Below are 17,448 nucleotides of genomic sequence, written 5' to 3'. Positions count from 1 at the left end.
GAGATATGAAATACAGAATACGAAATACGAAATAGATGGCTGGTATAGTAAAACTAGCAGGTAAAGCCCTACATCAATAGACGACTAATGACATTCTTAGTCTAACTTCTAACTGGCTAGTCTCACTCTATTGTGTTGTAGAAATATTCACAACTCTCCCCTAACCTACAATCTTAATGTCATTCTGGACAATCTTATTGTTAAAAATTAGAGTTCTTGAGTGGAGTTTTCTTTACTCGAGTTTGTTGATGTTCGGCCGCGGTTCTAGATTTTTTATTTATCTGTGTGATTTTTTCGGAATTGAAGTTGTACTTACAGTGAATTTTCATTACATCTACTAAAAAGATCTTGCTTATTCAAGGTGAAGTACTGCGTTTTCTTGTTTATTCTAATATTTTTAGTATTATGATTTAAAGTTTTGTTGAAGAACTTGTATGAAATGTGTTAGATTTTATGTTATTAAGTTGTTGAAGTTATTATATTGAATAGCGAATTTGTTAGAAAAGGATTTTTTGTTCTAGTAAAAAGCATACGTAAAATTTTCATTTTTTTTAGAAATGTTTGAACCTAAAATATTGATTTTCATTTGTTTTGGCACGAGATATGTTCGTTTAATTCCCTAAAGCCTCTCTTCGTTCTACTGTTTGAGTTGCTGAATTTTTTTAGTCTTTCTTTATCAACAAAATTAGTACCCATGCTCTTATATATTAAATGGTTGTAATTGTGAATTTTACAAGTTATTTACACAAATAATATGATGGCTGATTATTTTTTTTTTAGTTTATTTATTAAGAATGTTTGCATAAGTACTTCTTTAAAGTTTCTAGATTTAAAAATAATAATAATTTAATGTAAGGTAGGTTTTGTTTAAATTGAAGCATATCAGTAGGAAAGCTTCATCATTCTGAATCTATTTTCCTTGCTAATTGTTTTCTCTCTTAGTCATATTTTATTTTTAAGATTTTAAAATCACAATGTTATAGTTAGCCTCTATTTATTTCTTGTCTCTCTAAATAAAAATGTAATAATGTTAATATGTTTGGAACTTCGAAAGTTTGCTAAAGTCATCTGAGGAAATTAATTTTGAGTTTGATAAATACTTTATAGTTGGAGTGATGTTACATTTGGACGAACTGCACATTGTGCAAATCTGCAATTAGTATAATACAAAAATGGTTGTTTTCCTATGTTTTGTCTTCTCTATTATTTATCAGTGCCATATTCAAATATTTGTGTTAAGATTGGAATATCTTTACATATGTTGAAATAGAGAGCGAGATGAGTTAGGAACTAATTTAAGACTCGTTGTAATAAGTAATATATATATATATATATATATATATATATATATATATATAAATGTCTCGGATCAAAAAAGATAAATAAACGGAATACTCTGAATAAGCTTGTATGCTTTAGGCGCATGTTAACCAATAAGTTATCATGATTATGTACACGTTCGCGTGACATAGTTATGATTTCCCAAATTAATTGCAAAGTATGCGTTTGCGCAACTTTGACAAAACAATCTTAAAAACAATAAAGTGTTATTAATTGTGTACACATACACGTGACATGATTCCTGACACACTAAGCAAAATGAATACACGTACGCGTGATTCGTTTCAAGATAATTCTATAATTTCAAATAATCAAGCAATTAAAAGCGGTTTAAGGCAAAAGTGCATAAATTTCTCTAGAACATAAAATATTCAGAATTAGTCAAGCCATGTATAATTATTTAAAGCGACTGTACTAGAACCAGGGAACTCGGGAGTGCCTTACACCTTCTCCTGAGTTAACAGAATTTCTTACCCGGTCTTCTGTGTTTCGCAGACTTAATCAGAGTCAATTTCCTTGAATTGGAATTTTAAAATAAATGGTGACTTGGGACACCGTAAATATTTATTCCAAGTGGCGACTCTTAAATACAAATGAATTAATTCCTTTTCAAATAATGTCACTTAAATTGGAAAAACTCCTTTCTTTCCTCTTCCTCGGGGAAAAAGGAGGTGTGACAGCTTTGACGACTTTGCTGGGGATGATAACCCAGAACTTCTATTCAGAGTTTGAATTCGAGCTAGTAATGTGATCTATACTTGGCTTTATTAATTTGATGCTATTACTGTGTTTTTGGGCCTAATGTGCTAATTGTCACTTATTTACCACTTTGATATTATTTGAATTGTATTAAACCGTCTTCTTACGCCTCCCTTCTGGGTCTTCTGAATTTATGGCGCACACGTGCGCGTGACCCACTTTTCTGTTAGAAGTCATACTAATCAGAACAAGGTTGGGTCAAGTAACTAGGCCGGGTAGACTTCCGTGCTCCCAGTACGTGCCCCCACCTCAGCTCGAGTTATCCGCTTGGGTAAGGCAGGTCTAAAACACTCCCCCTAGGATTTAAACTTAGAATAACATAGCTTCATGTCGGATCCCTAGTAGGAACGTTTGTTTGCGTCATGTGCATTTGACTTTGGGAACTCAACATAGGGGTTGGGTTCGTCTAGGACAGGTGTACTCGAGAATTGCAAGACCATCCTGATGCATCCTATGTGCTACTTGTGCATTATGTTTGATTTGGAAAATATCGATATTTACCCCAAAAAGATTATTACAAAATAAGCCTGCATTTTAAAAAAAGTGTCATCCTATTCCTGAAATATTTACAAACTACGCGGGTCTGATTCTCACTAGATGTGAGATACGTAGGCAACCTTCATCGTGTCCGGCCCCTAATTTTCAAAAATCCCAAAAAAAATATTCTCTTTTAATTCTTTCTTTAGAAGTCTTTCTTTAAGATGTCAAATTCAAAAATCCACAAAATATTTTTCACCTTTTTAGAAGTCTTTCTCCCAAAAATTCAAAAAAATAAAAATAAAAAAATCGAAATCCAAAAATATTTCTTTCTTTCGAAAGTTTCCAAAAATGAAAACCCGAAAATATTTTCTTTCTTGTTTAGAAATCTTTCTTTCGAAATTTTTCATTCATATACACTATGTTTACATGTTAGAAAATACACATGTATATACAATTTTGATACATTGTTCAGACAGATTATACATTCACGATACAAAATACACTTGGGGTACACAAATATATACACTTTAGATACACAAACACACTCGAGATAGGCTCAATATACACTAAGGATACACTGTCGAACTTAGAATACAATATTTATACATTGCAAAATAATATATATACAAAACTATATATACTGCACTTCGCCTATCATTAAATCTATCTACAAAACTATAATTCATTAAAATATCCTGTATGTACAACTTTATACATACATATATATGCACACACACTCTATACATGTATATATGATTGACTTTTCTCAACTATTGTTTTTCCACTTATATGATTGAAAAAGACTAAAAACTTGGAAATTAACTAAAGAAAGGAGATGAAAATCACCACCAATTATGTGTGAGAACTCCTAAAAAAGAAAACCTTTTGGAGGGAAGAGAAAAAAGGATTGGCGTGTGGTTTAATGTAAAAAGAAGCTTCACTCCTTTGTTTGGTCATGGAGCAACACTTGATATTTTTTAAAGCTGATGTAAGAAGTCTTGATTTTTAGGCCTCGTTTGGCCATACATTTTGGCAACGTTTTTTCAAATCTTTTTTGAAAACATTGTTTGTTCATAGATTAATGATCTATTTTTGAAAAATTTCTGAAATTATTTTTCAAGTTCCCAAAATCTAGTTTAGGGTAGATTTTGAGTGAAACTTGTTCTCCCACTCACAAAACTTTAAATTTTTTTCAAATAAAATGTATGTCCAAACATAATTTTAACTTCCAAAAATTATTTTTCAAAACTACTTCAAAAATTATTTTTTCAAGTTTCAACTAAATTTATGTCCAAACGCTAGCTTATTGTTTCCATTGAATCAAAGACTTAATTGTAATGTAATAAGGTATTACTATTGGGAAAATAGTAAAATAATTGTTAGCTGATGAAAAAAATCTTGATTTTTAAAAATAAGGTTTTGTGTTCAATCAAAGATTTTTAGTTGTATTGTTAACAGGAATAAAGTGGGGAAAAAGTGTTAGAATTAAAAGAATTGAAGAAAAGAAGTAAAAAAAATATAGAAAGAGTAAAAAGTCAAGTGTAATACGTAAGAAAGAGAAAATAATTTCGTATTGAGAAGGAAAAATATCTAGGGAAGATAAAAAAGTAAGAAAGAGAAAACAATTTGGTGTTGGGAAGGAAAAATATCTAGGGAAGATAAAAAAATTAGCACCAAAATTTACTTTTGTGATGGACTACAATTTGATATTAGTTTTATCCGATTGGATATTTCGGGTTACGTGCAAAACTTTGGGCTAATACTTTTTTTCAACTGCCATACACGGTAGTTTTCTCTTTTTAAGAGGGATCGTTACACAAATAGCCGACTAGATTCTATAATTAATTTTTATAGCCAGTATACATATACATTGATTATATGAAAACTTACGGAAATATCTCAAATAAGTTTCAACTTACCAACCTCTAATCATTAGTCATAGACTTACCAAAACTAGTCAAACACATATAAAAATTGAAAAAACAAATAATTAAAATTTTTTCTCTCAAAGAATCACATGCAAAAATCTCCTTTCAAGACGGAAAGGAAATTTCATGTATGAGGTAACAAATAGAGTGATGAAATAAAAAAATATATATATACAATATTCCAAAAATCTAAGCAAAAATGGACCGTTTTCAATGGGTATAGTTGAAATTCATTGAAAACATATAGATAAGTCAATATACAAAATTTGAGGAAGATTGGAGGTGATTTGGACTGGTTTGGTATCAAAATTCGTAATTAAATCGAGTTAAAAAAATCCTTCTGCGACACATATATCATGCATGTATCTTATAAACATGTATACATGGATATACATGTGATACACAATTGATACACATATTATTATTTTTCATGTTTATTTTTTACTTCGAATTTTCAATTCAAACCAGCTCAAAACTCCACTAAATCGTCTCAAAAATGAGATTCAAACTCCTTAAGATGTACCCAATCTATTCTAATAATACCCACTCAAAATAAAGTAAAACATTTAATCTTTTTTTTTGCTATAAATAGCTAATTGGCTAATATTAGTAATATTTTATAAATTGACCAATTTTTGTAATGAGCTACTTATAAATGGACATAGCTGATAGTTTCCCTGATTATATACAGCTATAAATATATTATATATGAATTTTATATATATACATTCATCAACTATTTTTAGTTTGAACACTGGCGGATGCACATAGAGAGTTGTGAGTGCTTAAGCACCCATTAACTTTGACCATATTAATTAATTTATATAGGCAACAATACAAATATGTAGATAAATATTGAGTGAGCATCCACAAGTAAATTCATTTTTCCTCTTCTTTTGAAGTTTTTATCGGCGAGCACCCATAACTTTAAAATCCCGAATCCGCGATTGAGTTTGAAAGCGTTATTTAAAGAATAGTCGAAGCTTATAAGGTCAAATTTATCCGTTTCTTCAAACTCCAAACCGAGAATGGTATTAATATACAATGCATCAAATAAACAATTCGTACTAGCCACATATTATTTCATGAGCATGTTAAGAGTGGGAAAGTAGTACAATGATGATAGACTATAATTACGTATTTTAGTCGATTATTACACTCTAATTTACTGCACTTTAGTTGAGTTTGCGCTTTAATCGCTAGTGTTTTGCACTAATTGTGTATTTTATGCCTTGTAGGTGTGATTTCGAGCTATATAGATGTTATGTAATGAATTTAAGTAGTTTGGAGCTTTGAAGTCTGAGTAATAGCTCAAGGAATTAAGCCGGGATCGCGTTCGGGGATCAACGGATGATAAAACAACAAAACGAAAACTCGAAGAGGCATATTGTGCACCGTCTAGTAAAATAGACATAACTTTTTACTCAGAACTCCATTTGAGCTACACAATATATGGTTGAAAAGCTAACTCAAAGGGATACAATTTTCATGTTTTACATTTTTCCGAATTCCAAAAGGAACAGGGTCAAAAACTGCGACCGCGGCAGAACCACAGCAGAGGGCAGTCGCGGACAACTGAAGAATCTGAGAGGGTGTTTGGCCGCGGTTCCGGCGCGACCGCGGTGGAACCGCGGCAGGATGCGTAAATTTCAGGGACCAAAGTGCAAAATACGGTATTTTAAGCCCTAAACCCTATATTAAACCAAGGAAGCCGGCCAAGAATTGGGGAGGACATATTTTTGACATAGATTTGACCTAAGGAGGCAGAGACACAATAGGAGCAAGACTTGGGAATTCTTCTACAAGTTTTTTCTTTTCTCTTCCTATTTTTTATTGTTGGTTATGACTTTTAGTATTGTAGTTTTACATACTATTATGAATAGCTAAATTGTTATCTAGAGTTTTGATAGAACCTTTTGTAGGATAAATTCTTGTTATGTTTTTATATAATTGAGCCGTAGTATAATCTCTATTTGTTCAACTACGTTCTTATTGTAGTTAATTGAAGAGCTCTCAATTAGCTGTGCCTATTTAGTGTGCATAACTCGGGAGAGAGTGCATATTTAGGTAATTGTTGAACAACACCACTCCCAGAGTATATGAGGGATCAATAACCGAGGGTTTAAAGGCGGGATTAGGGATAACGAAGCCTTGGGTGCGATCTGAAGTGAGCTGTATCAAAAGCCAGCTAGCGTAGCTCGGGAGAGTGCGTCTAGTAAATTGTCGTGATTACTCGGGAGAGATTTACGGTAATAAGAGTGCTCATGATCGGTAGAGAATACTTAGGCGAAATTATAGAAGACATAGCGGGAAGGATTCCGACAATTGGGGAAATCATAACTCTAGACCTCCTTAATCTTGTCTCTAACTCTTAGTATCTTTAGTTGTTAATTTATTATTTTAATTTGTTAATCAATTAGTTAAACACAAGAATCTAAATATCTATAAGTTAGGAACTGTTCAAGCTTGTCTTCTTGGTGAAAGTGAACAGCTGTAGCTAAGCCTTAGTTCTCTGTGGGATTCGATTCCGGACTTGTAAACCGGATTATATTTGCAACGACCGCATTGTCCTTTTTATAAGGCATAGTTGGGCGTGATCAAATTTTGGCGCCGTTGCCGGGGAACAAACGGTGTAGCTGTAGGTGTACATATTACTAGGTTTCAAATTTGAACTTTTATTTTTATTTTTTTTGTATTTGATTTTTTTTCTTTTATTTTTTCTTTTACTTGTTGATTTAAAAATAATAAAAAAAACATGGCATCATGGAATAATGAAAGTTTTGATATAGGTAGATCTACTTTTAATCCTCCTTATGCATATTGTGATGAAAACCACCCGTGACAAAATTATCAAAATATTTCCGAGAGCGAGTTTTGTGCACCAACTCTATCTTATGTGTGGAATGTGTGTGATATGTGTGGTGGTCAAGATGGTCATTTTCATAGTTGTGCTTATATTTCTTGTCTCCCCCAACCCCTTATTATGATGATTTTACGTTTTCTTGTGAGGATAACAGGAACAAAGAACCTAGGGAAGCTGACCTAAAGAAGATCGAAGATATGTTAAAGTGCATTATAGAACAACAAAGTAAAATACAGCTGCAGGTAGAAAGGCAAGATGAAACTATTCACAACTTAGAGGCTCAAGTGAGTCAATTAGTTGAAGCTTTTAATGCTCAATATGTTAATATTATGGATAGTAGCCAAGAGCAGTTTGCATTAGAGACGGAAATTGAGGTGCCAATGGAGGGGTCCAAAGTAGAACCCCAACACTCTAACCATCTAGAATTTGAGGATGCCGATGTTGAAGAAGTAATACTAGAGTCAACCAGGGACGTTGAAGATACAAATTTAGTTGACTCTAGTGTTTAGGGTGTTGAGGAGGTCGACAATCTTGAAGTTCATGTATTGGAGCGTGTTGGACCTCATTCCAAACACTTCTCTACATTATGTTCAGACGGTGAAATGGGAATGGATCTTTACGAGCATAAAAAGGAGTCCAAGGAAGAGGTAGATGGGACTTATATTTTGAAATTCTCAAGGCCGTCTACGCAAGGTGACACTCCTCGATTGAGAGCCAAAAAGTGTATAAGACTCTATCTAATTTTTGGCTCGCAAGAATTTGTACCGCCACAAGAGCATAATCATAAGCTTGAAGCAAAACTTGGGGTGCAATTCATAAGTTCGAAGTGGAGGCAGAAAGTGATTCACGTCGTGCCGCAACGTTAAACCAAGCGCTTGTTGGGAGGCAACCCAGCTTTACTGCTTTCTTTTATTTTTTGTATTAATTTTTTTTTAATTGTATTATTTTTGTAGTGTCAATTTTTTACTTTCTAGGAGCATGGAAAGCAAAGGTATTGGAAGGATGCAACAGCAAACCAAATGGTTGGAACTAAGTGTGAGGTACCCACACAAAGGACCAAGCTTGGGAGAAGTCTGAGTACCCCATGAGTTGTTAATGCTTCGGCCTTTGGCCTACCCGGGAGTTTCTTTTACCCTCTTATTAGTATGGTATGCATTGGGGACAATGCACAATTTTAAGTGTGGGGTGAGGAGATTGTCTGGGTGACTTTCTATGCTATTTTATTGGTGTTAGTTTAATTGAATAATATTTTTTTTAAATAGAAAAGATTGGACTTTTCCCGACGATGGATCTATTAGACAATTTTCTTGAGGGATTTAAGTCTAAAGAAAAAGTACAAAAAGATTTTATTTTGTTAGGTAGTGTAATAATTTCCCCTTGGTTTTTGTTTAAACCACAGTTCTTTTCCAAGGGTTTTATTTGAACCAGGTGTAGTTAGTTTTTTTGGGAGTAGGAGCCATTGTGTTGTGTTTTGAAGTGAAGCAATATCTCTTGACTTTGTTATGCCTTGAGAATAGTGAGTACTTTGGTTGTGACGCTTAGGCTCAGTTTTTGACTCTTGTAGAAGTACCTTAAATTGTATGATCTTAACTTTGCTTAACTGCTTTGACTAGAGTGTCTTGATGATCCAATCTTGAGTGAGTCATGTGCCATGTGTGTATAAGGATTTGTTATATTCTGTGCATTGCATTTGATGCCTAGAACTTGCCCCGTGTGTTTGCAAAGCGAAATAGTATTTTTATTCAGTCTAGGAAGCGATATAGGCATATCTTTGTTGAGCCAGATATGTATATTTTACCCACCTAATTGTTATGTATCGTAGTTAACCCCTTTGAGCCTATAATCTTATTTCTTTGGCAACCACATTACAAGCCTTACCCATTTGTTTGAATTAACCATCTATTGAACCATTGTAACCTCTCATGAGCACTTGAATTGTTTATGAACTTTGTAAAAGTTAAAGTGTGGGGTGGTTGGTTTGGCTTTTGAGTGGAACTAATGAAATAAGGATAAAGGGTGCACTGATTTGAAAAGCAAGAGTCTCTTGAATTGAAAAAGAAAAAAAAAGTTGTATTGCTGTAAAAAAATATATTCTTTGATAGTGGTGACTCTTGATATAATTGGGCTTAAATAATTTGGGAGTTGATGTATATTGATGTGAAGGTGGAGTTTGGCTTGACATAAGTATGGGGTTTGAATGTTAAAGTATATGTATTAAAGTGCTTAGAGAGGTGTAGTCACTCTTATATCTAAATGTATCCTACTCGTCCCGTAACCTACATTACAACCAAATAAAATTCTAATTGATCCTAGATTGAATGAGCTTCATTAGTAGAGTAGTACACTACGGGCAAGCTTATGGTGCATCTTTTGTGGCATATGAATGTTATTTCTGAGAGTGAGTGAGTTCTTTCTATCTTGAGTTCCTAAGTGTTCTTAAATTTTATTGTGTGGAACTACTCTCTTTTGTTGTGTGAGGGCACTTAATTCATGAAGAAAAGGTAATATCAGTGACCTCTATGTTAGAGTAAGTAGGTGAATTGTGAATAATGCGTGGTACTTATGAGTCAAATCTTGAGGTGAAGATGTTACGCTTTTGTGCTTAGTCTATTTTAAATACTCTTGGTGTGATGAGTTAGAAGAATTATTTAAAAAGGTCGTGTCTATAAAAAAAGTGTAGTTTGATTGCTCGAGGACGAGCAATGGTTTAAGTGTGGGGTGTTGATGATAGGCTATAATTACGTATTTTAGTCGATTATTACACTCTAATTTACTGCACTTTAGTTGAGTTTGCGCTTTAATCGCTAGTGTTTTGCACTAATTGTGTGTTTTATGCCTTGTAGGTGTGATTCCGAGCTATATAGATGTTATGTAATGAATTTAAGTAGTTTGAAGCTTTGAAGTCTAAGTAATAGCTCAAGGAATTAAGTCGGGATCGCGTTCGGGGATCAACGGATGATAAAACAATAAAACGAAAACTCGAAGAGGCATATTGCGCACTGTCTAGTAAAATAGACATAACTCTTTACTCAGAACTCCATTTGAGCTCCACAATATATGGTTGGAAATATAACTCAAAGGGAAACAACTTTCATGTTTTACGTGTGTCCAAATTCCAAACGGAACAGAGTCAAAAACTGCGACCGCGGCAGAACCGCGGCATAGGACAGTCGCGGACAACTGAAGAATCTGAGAGGGTGTTTGGCCGAGGTTCCGGCGCGACCGCGGTGGAACCGCGACAGGATGCGTAAATTTCAGGGACCAAAGTGCAAAACACGGGATTTTAAGCCCTAAACTCTATATTAAACCAAGGAAGCCGGCCAAGAATTGGGGAGGACATATGTTTGACATAGATTTGACCTAAGGAGGCAGAGATACAATAGGAGCAAGGCTTGGGAATTCTTCTACAAGTTTTTTCTTTTCTCTTCCTATTTTTTATTGTTGGTTATGACTTTTAGTATTGTAGTTTTACATACTATTATGAATATCTAAATTATTATCTAGAGTTTTGATAGAATCTTTTGTAGGATAAATTCTTGTTATGTTTTTATATAATTGAGCCGTAGTATAATCTCTATTTGTTCAACTACGTTCTTATTGTAGTTAATTGAAGATCTCTCAATTATCTATGCCTATTTAGTGTGCATAACTCGGGAGAGAGTGCATATTTTGGTAATTGTTGAACAACACCACTCCCAGAGTAGATGAGGGATCAATAACCGAGGGTTTAAAGGCGGGATTAGGGATAACAAAGCCTTGGGTGCGATCTAAAGTGAGCTGTATCAAAAGCCAGCGAGCGTAGCTCGGGAGAGTGCGTCTAGTAAATTGTCGTGATTACTCGGGAGAGATTTACGGTAATAAGAGTGCTCATGATCGGTAGAGAATACTTAGGCGAAATTATAGAAGACATAGCGGGAAGGATTCCGACAATTGGGGAAATCATAACTCTAGACCTCCTTAATCTTGTCTCTAACTCTTAGTATCTTTAGTTGTTAATTTATTATTTTAATTTGTTAATCAATTAGTTAAACACAAGAATCTAAATATCTATAAGTTAGGAACTGTTCAAACTTGTCTTCTTGGTGATAGTGAACAGCTGTAGCTAAGCCTTAGTTCTCTGTGGGATTCGACTCCTGACTTGTAAACCGGATTATATTTGCAACGACCACATTGTCCTTTTTATAAGGCATAGTTGGGCGTAATCAAATTTTGGCGCCGTTGCCGGGGAACTAACGGTGTAGCTATAGGTGTACATATTACTAGGTTTCAAATTTGAACTTTTATTTTTATTTTTTTGTATTTGATTTTTTTTCTTTTATTTTTTCTTTTACTTGTTGATTTAAAAATAATAAAAAAAAACATGGCATCATGGAATAATGAAAGTTTTGATGTTGGTAATTCTACTTTTAATCCTCCTTATGCATATTGTGATGAAAACCACCCTTGGCAAAATTATCAAAATATTTCCGAGAGCGAGTTTTGTGCACCAACTCTATCTTATGTGTGGAATGTGTGTGATATGTGTGGTGGTCAAGATGGTCATTTTCATAGTTGTGCTTATATTTCTTGTCTCCCCCAACCCTTTATTATGATGATTTTACGTTTTCTTGTGAGGATAACAGGAACAAAGAACCTAGGGAAGCTGACCTAAAGAAGATCGAAGATATGTTAAAGTGCATTATAGAACAACAAAGTAAAATACAGCTGCAGGTAGAAAGGCAAGATGAAACTATTCACAACTTAGAGGCTCAAGTGAGTCAATTAGTTGAAGCTTTTAATGCTCAATATGTTAATATTATGGATAGTAGCCAAGAGCAGTTTGCATTAGAGACGGAAATTGAGGTGCCAATGGAGGGGTCCAAAGTAGAACCCCAACACTCTAACCATCTAGAATTTGAGGATGCCGATGTTGAAGAAGTAATACTAGAGTCAACCAGGGACGTTGAAGATACAAATTTAGTTGACTCTAGTGTTTTGGGTGTTGAGGAGGTCGAAAATCTTGAAGTTCATGTATTGGAGCGTGTTGGACCTCATTCCAAACACTTCTCTACATTATGTTCAGACGGTGAAATGGGAATGAATCTTTACGAGCATAAAAAGGAGTCCAAGGAAGAGGTAGATGGGACTTATATTTTGAAATTCTCAAGGCCGTCTACGCAAGGTGACACTCCTCGATTGAGAGCCAAAAAGTGTATAAGACTCTATCTAATTTTTGGCTCGCAAGAATTTGTACCGCCCCAAGAGCATAATCATAAGCTTGAAGCAAAACTTGGGGTGCAATTCATAAGTTCGAAGTGGAGGCAGAAAGTGATTCACGTCGTGCCGCGACGTTAAACCAAGCGCTTGTTGGGAGGCAACCCAGCTTTACTGCTTTCTTTTATTTTTTGTATTAATTTTTTTTAATTGTATTATTTTTGTAGTGTCAATTTTTTACTTTCTAGGAGCATGGAAAGCAAAGGTATTGGAAGGATGCAACAACAAACCAAATGGTTGGAACTAAGTGTGAGGTACCCGCACAAAGGACCAAGCTTGGGAGAAGTCTGAGTACCCCATGAGTTGTTAATGCTTCGGCCTTTGGCCTACCAGGGAGTTTCTTTTACCCTCTTATTAGTATGGTATGCATTGGGGACAATGCACAATTTTAAGTGTGGGGTGAGGAGATTGTCTGGGTGACTTTCTATGCTATTTTAGTGGTGTTAGTTTAATTGAATAATATTTTTTTTAAATAGAAAAGATTGGACTTTTCCCGACGATGGATCAATTAGACAATTTTCTTGAGGGATTTAAGTCTAAAGAAAAAGTACAAAAAGATTTTATTTTGTTAGGTAGTGTAATAATTTCCCCTTGGTTTTTCTTTAAACCACGGTTCTTTTCCAAGGGTTTTATTTGAACCAGGTGTAGTTAGTTTTTTTTAAGAGTAGGAGCCATTGTGTTGTGTTTTGAAGTGAAACAATATCTCTTGACTTTGTTATGCCTTGAGAATAGTGAGTACTTTGGTTGTGACGCTTAGGCTCAGTTTTTGACTCTTGTAGAAGTACCTTAAATTGTATGATCTTAACTTTGCTTAACTGCTTTGACTAGAGTGTCTTGATGATCCAATCTTGAGTGAGTCATGTGCCATGTGTGTGTAAGGATTTGTTATATTCTGTGCATTGCATTTGATGCCTAGAACTTGCCCCGTGTGTTTGCAAAGCGAAATAGTAGTTTTATTCAGTCTAGGAAGCGATATAGGCATATCTTTGTTGAGCCAGATATGTATATTTTACCCACCTAATTGTTATGTATCGTAGTTAACCCCTTTGAGCCTATAATCTTATTTCTTTGGCAACCACATTACAAGCATTACCCATTTATTTGAATTAACCATCTATTGAACCATTGTAACCTCTCATGAGCACTTGAATTGTTTATGAACTTTGTAAAAGTTAAAGTGTGGGGTGGTTGGTTTGGCTTTTGAGTGGAACTAATGAAATAAGGAGAAAGGGTGCACTGATTTGAAAAGCAAGAGTCTCTTGAATTGAAAAAGAAAAAAAAGTTGTATTGCTGTAAAAAAATATATTCTTTGATAGTGGTGACTCTTGATATAATTGGGCTTAAATAATTTGGGAGTTGATGTATATTGATGTGAAGGTGGAGTTTGGCTTGACATAAGTATGGGGTTTGAATGTTAAAGTATATGTATTAAAGTGCTTAGGGAGGTGTAGTCACTCTTATATCTAAATGTATCCTACTCGTCCCGTAGCCTACATTACAACCAAATAAAGTCCTAATTGATCCTAGATTGAATGAGCTCCATTAGTAGAGTAGTACACTACGGGCAAGCTTATGGTGCATCTTTTGTGGCATATGAATGTTATTTCTGAGAGTGAGTGAATTCTTTCTATCTTGAGTTCCTAAGTGTTCTTAAATTTTATTGTGTGGAACTACTCTCTTTTGTTGTGTGAGGGCACTTGATTCATGAAGGAAAGGTAATGTCAGTGACCTCTATGTTAGAGTAAGTAGGTGAATTGTGAATAATGCGTGGTACTTATGAGTCAAATCTTGAGGTGAAGATGTTACGCTTTTGTGCTTAGTCTATTTTAAATACTCTTGGTGTGATGAGTTAGAAGAATTGTTTAAAAAGGTCGTGTCTATAAAAAAAAGTGTATTTTGATTGCTCGAGGACGAGCAATGGTTTAAGTGTGGGGTTTTGATGATAGGCTATAATTACGTATTTTAGTCGTTTATTACACTCTAATTTACTTCACTTTAGTTGAGTTTGCGCTTTAATCGCTAGTGTTTTGCACTAATTGTGTGTTTTATGCCTTGTAGGTATGATTCCGAGCTATATAGATGTTATGTAATGAATTTAAGTAGTTTGAAGCTTTGAAGTCTAACTAATAGCTCAAGGAATTAAGTCGGGATCGCGTTTGGGGATCAACGGATGATAAAACAACAAAGCGAAAACTCGAAGAGGCATATTGCACACCGTCTAGTAAAATAGACATAACTCTTTACTCAGAACTCAATTTGAGCTCCACAATATATGGTTGGAAAGATAACTCAAAGGGCAACAACTTTCATGTTTTTAGTGTGTCCAAATTCCAAACGGAACAGAGTCAAAAACTGCGACCGCGGCAGAACCGCGGCAGAGGACAGTCGCGGACAACTGAAGAATCTGAGAGGGTGTTTGGCCGAGGTTCCGGCGCGACCGCGGTGGAACCGCGACAGGATGCGTAAATTTCAGGGACCAAAGTGCAAAACACGGGATTTTAAGCCTTAAACTCTATATTAAACCAAGGAAGCCGGCCAAGAATTGGGGAGGACATATGTTTGACATAGATTTGACCTAAGGAGGCAGAGATACAATAGGAGCAAGGCTTGGGAATTCTTCTACAAGTTTTTTCTTTTCTCTTCCTATTTTTTATTGTTGGTTATGACTTTTAGTATTGTAGTTTTACATACTATTATGAATAGCTAAATTGTTATCTAGAGTTTTGATAGAACCTTTTGTAGGATAAATTCTTGTTATGTTTTTATATAATTGAGCCGTAGTATAATCTCTATTTGTTCAACTACGTTCTTATTGTAGTTAATTGAAGAGCTCTCAATTAGCTGTGCCTATTTAGTGTGCATAACTCGGGAGAGAGTGCATATTTAGGTAATTGTTGAACAACACCACTCCCAGAGTATATGAGGGATCAATAACCGAGGGTTTAAAGGCGGGATTAGGGATAACGAAGCCTTGGGTGCGATCTGAAGTGAGCTGTATCAAAAGCCAGCTAGCGTAGCTCGGGAGAGTGCGTCTAGTAAATTGTCGTGATTACTCGGGAGAGATTTACGGTAATAAGAGTGCTCATGATCGGTAGAGAATACTTAGGCGAAATTATAGAAGACATAGCGGGAAGGATTCCGACAATTGGGGAAATCATAACTCTAGACCTCCTTAATCTTGTCTCTAACTCTTAGTATCTTTAGTTGTTAATTTATTATTTTAATTTGTTAATCAATTAGTTAAACACAAGAATCTAAATATCTATAAGTTAGGAACTGTTCAAGCTTGTCTTCTTGGTGATAGTGAACAGCTGTAGCTAAGCCTTAGTTCTCTGTGGGATTCGACTCCGGACTTGTAAACCGGATTATATTTGTAACAACCACATTGTCCTTTTTATAAGGCATAGTTGGGCGTAATCAAATTTTGGCGCCGTTGCCGGGGAACTAACGGTGTAGCTATAGGTGTACATATTACTAGGTTTCAAATTTGAACTTTTATTTTTATTTTTTTGTATTTGATTTTTTTTCTTTTATTTTTTCTTTTACTTGTTGATTTAAAAATAATAAAAAAAAACATGGCATCATGGAATAATGAAAGTTTTGATGTTGGTAATTCTACTTTTAATCCTCCTTATGCATATTGTGATGAAAACCACCCTTGGCAAAATTATCAAAATATTTCCGAGAGCGAGTTTTGTGCACCAACTCTATCTTATGTGTGGAATGTGTGTGATATGTGTGGTGGTCAAGATGGTCATTTTCATAGTTGTGCTTATATTTCTTGTCTCCCCCAACCCTTTATTATGATGATTTTACGTTTTCTTGTGAGGATAACAGGAACAAAGAACCTAGGGAAGCTGACCTAAAGAAGATCGAAGATATGTTAAAGTGCATTATAGAACAACAAAGTAAAATACAGCTGCAGGTAGAAAGGCAAGATGAAACTATTCACAACTTAGAGGCTCAAGTGAGTCAATTAGTTGAAGCTTTTAATGCTCAATATGTTAATATTATGGATAGTAGCCAAGAGCAGTTTGCATTAGAGACGGAAATTGAGGTGCCAATGGAGGGGTCCAAAGTAGAACCCCAACACTCTAACCATCTAGAATTTGAGGATGCCGATGTTGAAGAAGTAATACTAGAGTCAACCAGGGACGTTGAAGATACAAATTTAGTTGACTCTAGTGTTTTGGGTGTTGAGGAGGTCGAAAATCTTGAAGTTCATGTATTGGAGCGTGTTGGACCTCATTCCAAACACTTCTCTACATTATGTTCAGACGGTGAAATGGGAATGAATCTTTACGAGCATAAAAAGGAGACCAAGGAAGAGGTAGATGGGACTTATATTTTGAAATTCTCAAGGCCGTCTACGCAAGGTGACACTCCTCGATTGAGAGCCAAAAAGTGTATAAGACTCTATCTAATTTTTGGCTCGCAAGAATTTGTACCGCCCCAAGAGCATAATCATAAGCTTGAAGCAAAACTTGGGGTGCAATTCATAAGTTCGAAGTGGAGGCAGAAAGTGATTCACGTCGTGCCGCGACGTTAAGCCAAGCGCTTGTTGGGAGGCAACCCAGCTTTACTGCTTTCTTTTATTTTTTGTATTAATTTTTTTTAATTGTATTATTTTTGTAGTGTCAATTTTTTACTTTCTAGGAGCATGGAAAGCAAAGGTATTGGAAGGATGCAACAACAAACCAAATGGTTGGAACTAAGTGTGAGGTACCCGCACAAAGGACCAAGCTTAGGAGAAGTCTGAGTACCCCATGAGTTGTTAATGCTTCGGCCTTTGGCCTACCAGGGAGTTTCTTTTACCCTCTTATT

The sequence above is a fragment of the Nicotiana sylvestris genome, chromosome 8 (genome assembly GCF_000393655.2).
Source record: "Nicotiana sylvestris chromosome 8, ASM39365v2, whole genome shotgun sequence".
Classification (NCBI taxonomy): Eukaryota; Viridiplantae; Streptophyta; class Magnoliopsida; order Solanales; family Solanaceae; genus Nicotiana; species Nicotiana sylvestris.
This window is presented reverse-complemented; position numbering follows the sequence as displayed.